The sequence below is a fragment of the Pseudophryne corroboree genome, chromosome 3 (genome assembly GCF_028390025.1).
Source record: "Pseudophryne corroboree isolate aPseCor3 chromosome 3, aPseCor3.hap2, whole genome shotgun sequence".
NCBI lineage: Eukaryota > Metazoa > Chordata > Amphibia > Anura > Myobatrachidae > Pseudophryne > Pseudophryne corroboree.
In genome coordinates this window covers 414396374-414411823 of record NC_086446.1, presented here as the reverse complement: position 1 = coordinate 414411823, position 15450 = coordinate 414396374, and positions in this window count along the sequence as shown.

Sequence of the window (15450 nt, the reverse complement as noted above, 5' to 3'; positions counted from 1 at the left end):
TAAGTGTTCGTAAACTTGCAGTGCTAATTTATTACAAGCACACCTAATCCATTTAGTATTTTACTTTATCATTGTGTGTAACGTCCTAATGCACAGGTTCACAAACTCGGCCCTCAGGACCACACACAGTGCATGTTTTTCACGTAACCCAGTAGAAGCACAGGTGTATGAATTACTCACAGACATATGTTAAAAGGTTCACAGGTGGAGCTAATAGTGTCACTTGTGATTCTGTGAGTAGACCTGCAAAACATGCACTGTGTGGGGTCCTGAGGGCCAAGTTTGACAACCTGTGTTCCAAAAAAACACTCCTCAACATATAATATGTTAGCTTTGAGGAATACATGTGTCCCTATGTGTGATGCTCCATCTTATTTAAGGGACACAAACTTACTGTAATCAAAAATAATTTATTTCCTAATGTTTGCTGCAGTAAACTTGCTGATGTGTAAGTAAATACACAGTTTGCCACATATATACATTATTATACACATTCTTTGTTTTTTGGTTAAAAAGTTCTTATTTGTTGGTTTCTGCATCATGTGTAATAACATTCTTACTAATTTTTAACACACACAAACATGTCCCAACAATAATGACATTCATTTTGTCTATGTTTTAAAAAAAATTCAATGCCAACATATTAAAAGCTTTTTAGCAAATCAACTGTGTTCTTCTTGTAATGTTGTATAGAGAAGAAAGGTAAAATAGTTATCAATAACATTGTAATTTGGATTGTCTGCAGGATATGAGAATGATTGGACTCTAGAAAGAGTAATGATTAGAAAAAAATCAAGTGGTCTGGTTACTTCCTGCTAACATGTATGTGGCTGCCTGGCAATGATTGTGTGTGCAGGAGAGGAGAATAATTGGAATCTAGAAAGAGTAATGATTAGAAAAAAAATCAAGTGGTCTGGTTACTTCCTGCTAACATGTATGTGCGGCTCCATCAACATTTCCCTCCTCCAATACAAAAAAAATTGTAAAGAATAAATGTGCATACAAATTTTATGTTGTTGTTTGTACCACTTATAATTAATGATGTTGTATAAATTGTCAAGGAGCTAAGTGTTATATATATTTTGCCAAACATACACTTACTAACTATTTAGAGTTAGTTATCAGAAATTTCTAATTTGTTTTTTTTTTTCGCGTTTTTTTTTGGGTGGCTGCTTGTCCTGCCCTTTGCCTTTAGCGCTGTCATGTTGTCGTGCTCTGCTGGAGCATCTTGGTGGTGATGAGACTGGCGTGATATTTGGAGTAGTCGTACCAGAACTGCTGCTTGTTTGCTGTTGGTGCATGGATCTGAGTGTTTCATTCAGGTTAGTGAGGGTGGCATTGAGTTCACGTGTAGCAGCATTTTGATTGTCTACAATTCGGAATAAACTTTCATTAATCTTTTGATTGTTTTGAAAAATGTTCATATATCTTTGCTGTTGTCTGTGCTGTTCTTCCATTAGTCTGTGCTGTTCTTCCATTATGCGCTGTAAGTTGCCCATGACCTGTGTAATGTCTGTACGCATGAGTTCCATGGTATTGCCAATTCTGGTTGTTTGTTCATTTTGTCGACTCAGATTTCTTGATATTCTTCTGAGGTGACATGGTAAGCTTGCAAACATTTGTGTCTGCCTACGCAGGCAATCTTCATTAGTGGCCTGCTGTCTAGCCCAAATGGTCCAAAACACCTGATCAGGGCCATGTGTTACTGGTGTTGTTGGGCTGTGTTGTGGTGATGGTGTGCTTTGCTGTGGTGGTGTACTCACAGGTGCTGGGGGGCTAATTCCTTGGCTTAATGGGTGCATTTCTAAGATGTTTGTCTCCTCCATGTCACTGTGTTGCTGTTGTTGCGGAGGGATGCTGTTCCCAGGACTAGAAGCTGAAATGTTAAACAAATCTCCGTTAGCTATCCATATGTTTGAGAAATGTAAACAAATCACTACACATGGAACACATGTCATTCACTGTTGCTTTCAAATATTCTGCCTAGCAACATCATCACTCATAACTTAAATACATACATATGCCTGTTTGTGGCAAATGTGTCTGGTTACTTAATTGTGAAAGCAAACACTTTATTTTTATTGTAGCTCACACATACTCCTCCATAAAAACACATTGGAATCCATAATGTGTTACCTTATAGCTTTGAACAAACAAACATAGTAATGTTTTTATATGTATTTTGCAATGTTACCTCAAACACACATGTGAAATTTGGAAAACAACCTTACTTTTTTCTAAAAAAAAACATGAAGTTTTGTTGCAGCATCTTACACACAATGTGCTACTGTATGGCTCAAGTGGACATACATATCTTTACTGGTTGTGGACAAGGCCATTTAGCTTGGATTCCATTTCAGGTTTTACTTACTGCGGTAAGTATCTAAGTTTTTGATGTGTTTTCACTTAATGCGGTTAAGAGAAAGTTGGATAACGTTCAGAAATTGTTTACATTTATTTCAGTTTGATACTCACAATCAAGATGAGGGGACTGTGGATGACGTCTTGGAGGTGTGTCCAAAATTTGGAGTGGGGGGACAGAACATACGGACGATAATCTTCGTGGCGGGGTAGCCTGCTGTGGTTGGCCCTGGACATCAGACCTTGCTTTCTTTTCGGCCACTGTTTTTTTGTGGTGATGTCTTACAGAAGTCCCACTTCTGCTGCTCCATACTTCTTTTGATGGACCTATTAATGAAAGTGCAATTTTGTTATGGCCATTCCTTTACAAACATACCCTATACTACAATGGACACTTTACCTGCTTCCGCAGCGTCATCATCATCAGATGTGATAGGAGTTACTGGCCGACGAGTAGTACTGCTTTTTTCAAACACTGTATAAAAAAATGATAATAATTTATTAATGCTATTGTTGATACATCCACCCATTATGCTTATAAACATTTATTCTTTAAGAAATGCTTGCTTTATTTTTAATAAAAACATAAGGACCGGAAACAAAAAATACAATACATAAAACTATAAACATTGTCCAATAGACATATGCACTATGGAGAAATCAACACAGGAAAACATGTACAGGACACTGACATAGGCCACAAGAAAGAAAAAAAAGATTACCAACCAAAAAAACACACATCTTCATTTTGTATTGAATGGAAAAATATTACAGATGCAATATAAAAATTGCTCTGTGATGTGGCACTCCAAACACACATTACCACTATATGAGCCAAACCAAAATGTATAAATATTTTAAAAATTACACTGCAGTGTGGTGTCACGGTACAAATACAAACTAAAAATTATCAAAGAAATAGTGGTATTTTGTTAAAAAATATTACATTATCTAATAATGACATTACACATGTAAGTGGTTTCCAAACCACTTTCCACTACTCCAGCCTCTAACATGACAACCACTGTTTTTGAAACATTGCACATGGATCACATAAATATAAAACATAGTCACAATTATTTAAAAAAAAAGGCCCAAAAGGAAAACATTATTGCAGGACAATTCAGAGACACACCAAGTCCAAACTACACATGCAAAATATCTTTCATAAAAACACATGACATACAATAAAGTATGATGTTACATTGGCTTTTGTATAAAACATTACCCAAAACAATGTATTTGCTGACACACACTTGAAGATGGGAGTAATATGCAACGTCACATGACACACATTTAAAAAAAAATAAGGTCATAGAATGTAAATGCAAATACACATGCTCACCATTCTTCCTGGGCCTATCGGAATCCCGGACATGGGTTGCAGAGACTACTTCAGAAGGTATGACACTCCGCATGGGCTCCTCATACTCCAGATATCTTGCAATATAGGGCTGCCCACCACCGTTTTTTCGAGCCGACTTCGCCTCCTTGGCCATTTTGGACTTGACACATCGCTTTATGTCATAGTACCGTTTGCGGCACGTGTCCTCCGTCCGCTTGACCACCCCCTCACTATTGACAGCAGCAACAACTTTAGCCCACAACACCGTCTTCCTCCGTGTTGGCACCTTGGCGGACTCAGGGCCAAATAGCTGCCTCTGATACCTCATCAGCTCAGGCACCAATGCCACATTTTCAGCAAAACTAAACTTTACATTCCGCCCAGTCTTAGTAGTGGTGCATGGCTGCAGAGCACTCTGACTGTCACTATCACTTGAGGCTGCTGCAGCAACCTCACCCACCTCCTCCACCTCACTAACCTCACTAACACTCACCTCCTCCACCTGACCGACCTCCTCCCCCTCACTCACACCCTCCACCTCACCCACCTCTGAGTCACACATAATTGTGTGTCTAAACAGTTAACACAGAAAAAAAATAGACAAACAACACACTCCTCCACTACCACTACACAACTCACACACACACACACACACACACACACACACACACACACACACACACACACACACACACACACACACACACAAACACTGACAAGGGACTATAAAGAAAAATAACTTGGACTAAAAATGAGACAAAACCACAAAATACAAGACTACAAGAATGACAAGAAGACTTTCAAACACAGTACCACACTCAGAAATCGCTAACAACACTCCTCACCAAACCACAAATTCACCTACCTCCACAGCACAACCTCCCTCCTCCTCACCACTAACTAAACCCACGAGGTGCGGACAGTTTGGGGCGTATTTATATGGTTGCGCACAGACACTCCTACCATCTGAAACACAACCAATCACGAACGGGGATGAAAAACGAAACTGAAAGTGAAAATTCGGCCGCGGGACGCGGGAAAAAAAAAACCTGCCGCGTTTAACTTAGAAAAAAAAGCAGGAAAAAAAAACAAAATCACGAACGCAAACGACAATGACGGCCGTAAATGTGCCAAAAAAACCCGACTGGCATCGACATCGGAAAACACGAAAACCATAAAGTCGACTGCTTCGTAACTTTGCGTATATGGATTCAAAAAGTTGCATGAAAATGCACCCGATACAAAACGAGTTTAAACACTACACAAACCGACTCAAATACGAATATTAGTAAATTTTGGCCCATGTATGTTTTATTTATAGACTTTTGTGTACCTTCCAGTCCCTTCTTTACCCATTCCTCTTTTTTATGTATCCCTTTCCCTTCTCTCATTGTTACTATTAAACTTCAATAAAAATTCAATATGAAAAGAAAAAAGAGCGTAATACAGACATAATTTTCTGAGAATAATTATTTAAATACTTATAAAACAAAGCAGCACAATCATCATACGATAGTAAATTAAGTGCCACATACATATGAATATCTGTCTTACAGGTTTGTATGTAACCTACCATGCTTAGTCTCCCTATGTGAGCTCAAGCTTCTTTCCTGGCAGCTCAAAAATATCTCAATAAATAGTAAATATGCAAAAAGACAGTTCAGTTTAACTCAAGCATTCTGGAAATAAGTCAATTTAACTTGGTAATGTTGGGGATAATAGCTAATCCCCCTCAGTGGCAGCCTAACGCTGCCAGCCAAGGATTCCAGTATCTATGCAAATGCACTGTCATCTGTAGATAGTGTTGTCTATACTCTGAAATAGAAGCTAGAGAGGCTTTGTTGGATTTTCTGCACACATCTCAAATTATTGGCTAGGCATATTACTGGAACTCTTCATTGGCAACAGGTTACCAATTGAGTAAGACAAACACATTAGGAGCGGTGTTTTCCCCAGGCTTGGTTCCCCAGATTGATAAATTGCTGTTAATTAGCATTCTGCATTGCTGCAGTATACACAATACAGACCACACTCACCTCCCAATAAAAATTGACCCCTTGGTCCCTAAATGTATTGGTGTTGCGTATTTTTATCAACCTACATGTGTGTTGACGTATTCTAACAGAGCAGAATGTAGACCTGTTTAGTTTCTTGTGATGTTGGTAATGTACTTTGCTGTGGGTAACCCATAGGGCAAGATCCCCAGCTATGTTTGTAGCACTACAGGCAGCAAGAAAGCTCAGGTCAGAGGTTGGGTCTGGCATCTATAACAGGATTGTTAAAACAGCCAAAGGCTGGTGCTGGTGACACATATTCAAGCTCAGTAAATGGATCTGAGGTCAGAAGCACAGTAGCTTAAATCAAGGAGCTCAGCTAAAGTGCTTTTAGATTGCTGGGTGGGTGATACACTGTACCAATTTTGCACACAAACAGTGTGCTCGTACATCCTTTGATGTTCACAGACAGAACCACCAATAATTCATTCAGATGTGGAAGGAGTAGCTATGTATGGTAATGCATCAGTGGTAGCTCTGTATGGTGAGGCATCTATTAAAAGTAGATGCCTTCTGCTGCAGTAGTGATCCAACCTGCATCCTAAGACGCAAGCATTGTATTACTCACACATCAATGGGTGGCTTGCGGCACCCATGTGGACACTGTGGTCTCACTCTTCCTTAATGGTGATGACACCTTCCTGCTGCATAACAGCATCAGACTATTAATCACTGATAGACTTATGCCATCCCTGTGTCCTGTGTTGCAGGACCCATTTGCACATGTGCAGAACAGGTCCTGCGTATGTTCAAAGTACTGAACTTCTGCACTTTGAGCATCAGGGCACACATCCAACTGGATCTGAAGGAGGTCCAATGTGCCCTCCGTAGAATTGCAAACGAATTTGGTGACATGGGTCCTTAGTCATGTTTGTGCACACACCCTTTAGCATGTTTTCCACAAAATGGCTTTTCTCTGCTCTTTGAACAGATTTTTAGATGCCAATAGAGCAATAGTTTTTTTAGATGTCACCACTAGTCATTAGAACCCTTTGGTAGAAGGGAATTGAAAATAAAAAAGAAAATGGTATCCCCCCCTTCCCCATCGCAGGTGTGGACAAGTGGGATCCATCCGCCACAGTAAACAAGTTATATGACTAAGTAGCTGTGCAGTGTAGTAAAGCTACAAATATGCAGGTGGTAACTAGACTACACTGCATCCCAGGCCACTATCTTTGGCCTTATGGCAGTGCTCAGGGAAGAATGCCAGAGATTCTGTGGTAAACAACAATAACATTCTCTAAACACAGCCTTACATTCAATAATTACTAGAGATGTGCGGGTTCGGATTTACCCGGAATTACTTGGATCTCAAAATTGCATCTTATTTGCTATCCAACTGTCATGTGTTTCGGATAGCCAATAAGATAAATCCAAATAATTTACGAACTTGCACTAATTTGGTGTTAAAAAACGAGTATATCCAACCCCCCGCATCTTTAATAATTACCATTACAGTGATAATGCCCAGCAAGGTGTAGTGTACCAGCAATATACAATATGCAAGTTATCATCTTCACTGTGTAGACAAAAGTGATTGGGCCCCCCCTTTCCCCACACGCAAGCGAAATGGTGTGTTCCTGCAGCAGGCATGTTTGTGAAGGTACAATATGGGTAGAGGGGCACTGATTAGATCATTTGCTAACTAAATAGCTTGCTGGAAGAAGCTGAAAAGGTGATCGTAGTAGGCTGTGCAATGTCATTTTTTCTGGGTGGTGCTGGACTGGTTTCAAGAAAATTCAGTAACCTGAATGGACTGGCCAGCTCAGAGTCCACATCTTAATCCCATTGAGAACTTCTGTGACGAATTGGAGTGACGGGTGCATTTTAGACCAACTCGATCTTCTTCAGTCTCGCAGTTAGGCACTGTACTTAAGGTAGAAAGGCAAAACATACCGCCTGCTATTGTCCAGGAAGTTGTGGACAGGTTGCTAAAAACAGTGTGTCTGCAGTAATAACCACATATGGTGGACCTACAAAGTACGGATGTCAATAAAATCTCATTAATCTATTTGCTGTCAGTGTTCAATCACTATTGTCTACGTAGTGTAGTTGTAAATAATCACCCAACACTAATACCCAGCACTGTGATGAGCCATTGGTAATGTCTATATAACAAGATTCAATTTTCAAGTGTATATACTCAGCGAGACCATTTGCAATTGCTAAGGCCTAGCAATGAATGCCAGTGATGACGCAAAGAAAGCAGTAATATAGCCACTGATAATACAAATATTTTAGTAATAATGCCAAGCAATGTCACATATGCTTGTTATAGTGCCTATGATAATGCTCAACTTGAGAAAAATACTCAGTATGCTGCCCAATAGTAGTAATAACCAATAGGCACAATAATGCACAATAAGATGCCTCTTAAACAATTATGGCCAGTCAGATGTTAATAAATAGTAGAAGTCCCCAAAGATATGGCAAGAAGTAGTCACATAGTAAAATGCCAATATTAGCCAAAAGTGATTATGATTAAAAGTAAAATAATAAAGGCAATAACTGACAGTAATATAGTAGAGATGAGCGGGTTCAGTTTTACTCGGATTTACCCGGATCTCAAAACGGCATCTTATTGGCTCACGGATGTCACGTGTTTTGGATAGCCAATAAGTAAAATCCGGATAAAACCGAACTTGCGTTAATTCTGGCATTAAGAACCGAGTAAATCCGAACCCACTCATCTCTATAATATAGCCATTGGTAGCAGTTAGCTATATAACAAAATTGATTGGTAATAAAAATTATGTCATAACATTGGCATGAAATTACACTTGGTATTGCCTCTGTCCCATCCCACCAGTAACAGTGATGTCACTTCCAAAGAGTTCTGGCAAAAAACACATCTACAGTTTCCCAACACTTCTGTTATTTCCCATACTTACTATCTGATGATGAAAACTAAGACACTTCTGAAAATCAACCAACGACAACATCGCAACTTATCCACAACCCAAAATATATAAAAGTATATAAGAAAGGGATCACAGGCAATATACAAAGAAGAAAAAGCAAGCACATCCCAAAAATGATAATAGTAAAGATTAAAAGAAAAAAGGTTAAGGTTATATATATATATAATAAGATCACTGATGTGCATAATGCACCTAACATGCACAGCACACACTTACTATTGAGTCTTACTATTTCTAATGTACTCTGTGGTTTTCAGGACTAGAAATGTGGACAAATACAAAGAGTGGTGGTTCCTGCGATGACAAGCAAACTGCAGCCCACAGTTCAAAGGGGAACACCTCAATATCCCCTACAGACTATATAGACAGAAGGAAAAGGAAAACTGTATCGGCGCTGTACACTCTAGAAAGATCTTCTATATTCAGCAATGCTTAAATACTGTATCAGAGGAAGGTCCCAATTCGGTCCACACTTCTATTAAGGTTCTCACCCGTAGGCACCAAAAGGTATCTTTTTAGCCTCTGATTACAATTCTTCGATATAAACAGAGACGATCAATCACTTAAAAGTTGTAACTTACATAGTATTTCACACTCGCGTTCCCATAAAGGTATCTTTCCGTTGCCCCCAGAAACCGCTGTCCAAACTCCTGAACATTTTTAAAGCAGGATAAATATTTAATGATAAAATGGTATACAAGTTAAAAAGTCACGGGTACATAGGCCAACAGAAAACAGCACACATAGAGAACTTCACTGGTGGCGCAGTCAAGCTGCAGTCATGGGCTGATGGAGGATAATGTGCCATGGTGGTACTTGATTCCTGATGTGCTGGTATGGTGATGCTGTGGTCAGATCACGGCAGACTCTAACGCGTCTCGGAGATCACTGTCCCCTTTGTAAAAGAGTGCCCTGTGTTTCTGGGAATCTCATATTTAAACTCCAGATCCTCCATCCATGTGATTAAGAATTAGAGTGATACCATCTGGAATAAATTGTTGATTATTAATTCCTATCTGTTCTTTCTTAAGATGGTATCTCACTGCCTCTAATCCTTGATCATGCTGTATAATTGTATACAAGGATTTAACGTCCACCGTAACAAGCAGATATCCATTTTTCCACTCAATTTCTGCTAATTTATTAATCACTGAGATCGTGTCCTTTAAATATGACTTCGTATTCAATGCTAATGGTTGGACCTTAGAATCCAGTACTGCAGATAAATTAGAAGTCACTGAGTTGACTCCAGCCACAATCGGGTGGCCTGGGGGATTTATTAATTGCTTATGTGCTTTAGGAAGCAAGTAAATAACTGGAATGGACAGATTTTCTACATTTATATAACCTATTTCGTTGGTAGATAGCACTCTATTCCCTGCATATATTGCTAACAACACTCCCATTTTTTTCTGTATGTTGAGGGAGGGATCTCCCTTCAACTTTTTATAGGTGTGTTTGTCTGATAATTGTCTCATCATTTCTCTATGGTAGTCATCTCTATCTAAGACGACTACCCCACCCGATTGCAGGGATTAATAAATTGGCAGATATTGAGTGTAAAAATGGATATCTGCTTGTTACGGTGGACGTTAAATCCTTGTATACAATTATACAGCATGGTCAGGGATTAGAGGCAGTGATATACCAACCTGAGAAAGAACAGATAGGAATTAATGATCAACAATTTATTCTGGATGGTATCACTAATTCTTAATAACATATTTTTTTTGGTATGAAGGGGACTTATATTTACAACAGCCGGGCACCACGATGGGTACTTGGCTGGCACCTAGTTATGCTAATCTATTTATGGCCCACTGAGAGGACCAGACCGTTTGGTCTGTTCACCAGTGGGGTGCCAGCCTAGTGCCAGGGCTAGATATATAGATAACGTGGTGTTCATCTGGGGAGGTGATGAACCATCATTAGACCTTTTATGCCAATATTTGAACCGCAATGGAAAAGGAATTGATCTGAGCTTTGACATGAGTAAATCGTAAGTAAATTTCCTTGACCTTACTATTTATATAGACAATTACAGCAAGCCAACTGACAGCAATTCATATATTGGTTTCAATAGTAATCACCATCAAAAATTGGATACGGAGTATCCCTAAAAGCCAGTTTCAACATTTGAAATGGAATTGCTCAGATCCATCAGTGTTCCCGGTACAAGCCAACCAGTTGGAGAACAACTTTTTAGCTAAAGGCTATGATTCCAATATACTGTAGTTAGACGAGTGAAATTAGAAAGTCAAGGTGTGTATAGACAATCAATGCTAGGCAATAAATTGAATAGAGATGACATGATGAGCGAAATTGGATTTGTCACTCCGTATACTACACAACATAAAATAGTGGAGAATATTATTTTAAAAAAACATTGGAAACTCCTAATTAGAGATCCTGATATTAAAGAATGTATCAGTGACAAACCCAGGTTCACATATAGACGTGCAGAAAACCTCTGTAATGTCCTGGTAAAGAGTTCTATTCCAGTGAACAAGGTGACTACATGCATTATGTCGCAGGGGTTTTATAGATGTGACTCCTGTAATATGTGCAAGAATTGTAAAACAACTAATAAGATAACAGAATTTAGATCGAATGTTACCAATAAATCATTTAAGATAAAGGATTTCATAACCTGTGGGATTAAAAATTTAATTTCTCTTATGGAGTGTGATTGTGGTTTACAGTATACCGGCAGGACAAGTCCGGATGCTGAAAGAACGTACCAGTGAACATGTCCGTAATATAAAGAAGGGTTACGAGCAACACAATATGTCATTACATTTTATAAACAAACATAATTGTGATATTAAACATTTAAAAAGCTTTTGTGGTATCAAAATTATAAAAGGTAATTGGAGGGTAAAAAACTTGGAGGAGATGTTAGCAAAAAACGAGATGAGAACCATTTTTCAGTTGAGAACGCTAGCCCCCAATGGGCTTAATAGCGATTTCTAAACAAAATGGTTCATTTAATAATATTGTCATCTAATAACATTTGCTGTTATCTAGGTTGTTGCTATCCATCTATTAACATTCTTCTTTTCTCTCTTAATTTTTTGATGGATGCATGAAATTATGAGTGAATATGAGCATATCCTGTTTGTTAGTATTAGAATTATTTCGCTGCATTTTATATTAGGTATTTTACTCATGTCTGGTAATATACCGGCATGCGTTCATTTAAATAACCAGATTGTGTATATTTCATATATCTTTATTGATGTTTTATTGATATATATATATATAGATATATATATATTAGTGATGTGCACCGGACATTTTTCGGGTTTTGTGTTTTGGTTTTGGATTCGGTTCCGCGGCCGTGTTTTGGATTCGGACGCGTTTTGGAAAAACCTCCGGCAAAACCTCCCTAAAAAATTTTTGTCGGATTCGGGTGTGTTTTGGATTCGGGTGTTTTTTTTTACAAAAAACCCCTCAAAAACAGCTTAAATCATAGAATTTGGGGGTCATTTTGAGCCCATAGTATTATTAACCTCAATAACCATAATTTCCACTCATTTCCAGTCTATTCTGAACACCTCACACCTCACAATATTATTTTTAGCCCTAAAATTTGCACCGAGGTCGCTGGATGACTAAGCTAAGCGACCCAAGTGGCCGGCACAAACACCTGGCCCATCTAGGAGTGGCACTGCAGTGTCAGACAGGATGGCACTTCAAACAATAGTCCCCAAACAGCACATGATGCAAAGAAAAAAAGAGGTGCACCAAGGTCGCTGGATGGCTAAGCTAAGCGACCCAAGTGGCCGACACAAACACCTGACCCATCTAGGAGTGACACTGAAGTGTCAGACAGGATGGCAGATTTAAAAAATAGTCCCCAAACAGCACATGATGCAAAGAAAAAAAGAGGTGCACCAAGGTCGCTGGATCGCTAGGCTAAGCGACCCAAGTGGCCGGCACAAACACCTGGCCCATCTAGGAGTGGCACTGCAGTGTCAGACAGGATGGCACTTAAAAAAATAGTCCCCAAACAGCACATGATGCAAAGAAAAAAAGAGGTGCAGCTAGGTCGCTGGATGGCTAAGCTAAGCGACCCAAGTGGCCGACACAAACACCTGGCCCATCTAGGAGTGGCACTGCAGTGTCAGACAGGATGGCACTTAAAAAAAATAGTCCCCAAACAGCACATGATGCAAAGAAAAAAAGAGGCGCAATGAGGTAGCTGTGTGACTAAGCTAAGCGACCCAAGTGGCCGACACAAACACCTGGCCCAACTAGGAGTGGCACTGCAGTGTCAGACAGGATGGCAGATTTAAAAAATAGTCCCCAAACAGCACATGATGCAAAGAAAAAAAGAGGTGCAATGAGGTAGCTGTGTGACTAAGCTAAGCGACCCAAGTGGCCGACACAAACACCTGGCCCATCTAGGAGTGGCACTGCAGTTTTCTAGCGAGAGGATGAGTACTTCCATCCTCATGTGAATCTGAACCACTAGCCATGAACATAGGCCAGGGCCTCAGCCGTTCCTTGCCACTCCGTGTCGTAAATGGCATAATGGCAAGGTTACGCTTCTCCTCAGACGCTTTTAATTTAGATTTTTGGGTCATTTAGCTGAACTTTTGTTTTTTTATTTTACATGCTCTCTATTATGACATTGGGCATCGGCCTTGGCAGACGACGTTGAAGGCATTTCATTGTCTCGGCCATGACTAGTGGCAGCAGCTTCTGCACGAGGTGGAAGTGGATCTTGATCTTTCCCTATTTTGCCCTCCACATTTTTGTTCTCCATTTTTTAATGTGTGGAATTATATGCCAGTAATATATCAATAGCAATGGCCTACTGTACCGTACTGCTATATATTATATACTGGTGGTCAGCAAAATTATGCACTGTCCTCCTACTACTGCGCACAAAAACTAAAATGCACCACAGGTATGGATGGATAGTATACTTGACGACACAGAGGTAGGTAGAGCAGTGGACTACTGTACCGTACTGCTATATATTATATACTGGTGGTCAGCAAAATTATGCACTGTCCTCCTACTACTGCGCACAACAACTAAAATGCACCACAGGTATGGATGGATAGTATACTTGACGACACAGAGGTAGGTAGAGCAGTGGCCTACTGTACCTTACTGCTATATATTATATACTGGTGGTCAGCAAAATGATGCACTGTCCTCCTACTACTGCGCACAACAACTAAAATGCACCACAGGTATGGATGGATAGTATACTTCACGACACAGAGGTAGGTAGAGCAGTGGCCTACTGTACCGTACTGCTATATATTATATACTGGTGGTCAGCAAAATTATGCACTGTCCTCCTACTACTGCGCACAAAAACTAAAATGCACCACAGGTATGGATGGATAGTATACTTGACGACACAGAGGTAGGTAGAGCAGTGGCCTACTGTACCGTACTGCTATATATTATATACTGGTGGTCAGCAAAATTATGCACTGTCCTCCTACTACTGCGCACAACAACTAAAATGCACCACAGGTATGGATGGATAATATACTTGACGACACAGAGGTAGGTAGAGCAGTGGCCTACTGTACCGTACTGATATAATACTGGTGGTCACTGGTCAGCAAAATTCTGCACTGTCCTCCTACTATATACTACAATGCAGCACAGATATGGAGCATTTTTCAGGCAGAGAACGTATAATACTGGTGGTCACTGGTCAGCAAAACTCTGCACTGTACTCCTCCTATATAAGAAAAAAACTGTGTTCCCTAATGCACACCGAGTGAATAATATTACTACATAATAATAGTCAGATTATACGGAGATCTTAGTTGCGTATATCTGCAGATATAGGGTTAAGCCCCCAGGCCGATCGACAAGGCTTCTCCGTCACTGGGGGTCCCTAATACTAGGTATGGGCCTGGGGTGCAGGACCCCACGATGTCGGCACAGGTCGGCCACCCCAGGTCAGCACACAAGTGAAAATTAATAGGGGTTAATAAGAAGCACAGAAGTGCTATGTAAGTGGTGTGATTAAAATAATATATACAAAGTGATAGGAAAAATAATAAGTGTTAATAAAGTGTTAGGGTGTGCCGACCTGAAGCAGCCCAGCCATACCGACACAGGGGCCACCGCACCCTACACCCACCCCAATCAATAATTACAAATATATCTGGGTTAAATTCCCAGTGTAAGGCCACATGGTAATGGCACCTACAGCATCTGAGAGCCAGCTTACCTGGGGATACCCCTGGCTTCCCCTATGGCACTTCTGGAGTCAGCAATCCCTCCTAATGCTGACCCATTTATGCCTCTCTAAATACAATACACAAAATGGAAAGCTGCTCAAAATGGAAAGCTGCTCAAATTATGCACTGTCCTCCTACTACTGCGCACAACAACTAAAATGCACCACAGGTATGGATGGATAGTATACTTGACGACACAGAGGTAGGTAGAGCAGTGGCCTACTGTACCGTACTGATATAATACTGGTGGTCACTGGTCAGCAAAATTCTGCACTGTCCTCCTACTATATACTACAATGCAGCACAGATATGGAGCGTTTTTCAGGCAGAGAACGTATAATACTGGTGGTCACTGGTCAGCAAAACTCTGCACTGTACTCCTCCTATATAATACTGCTGGTCCCCAATACCCACAATAAAGCAGTGTGAGCACAGATATATGCAGCACACTGAGCACAGATATGGAGCGTTTTTCAGGCAGAGAACGTATAATACTGGTGGTCACTGGTCAGCAAAACTCTGCACTGTACTCCTCCTATATAATACTG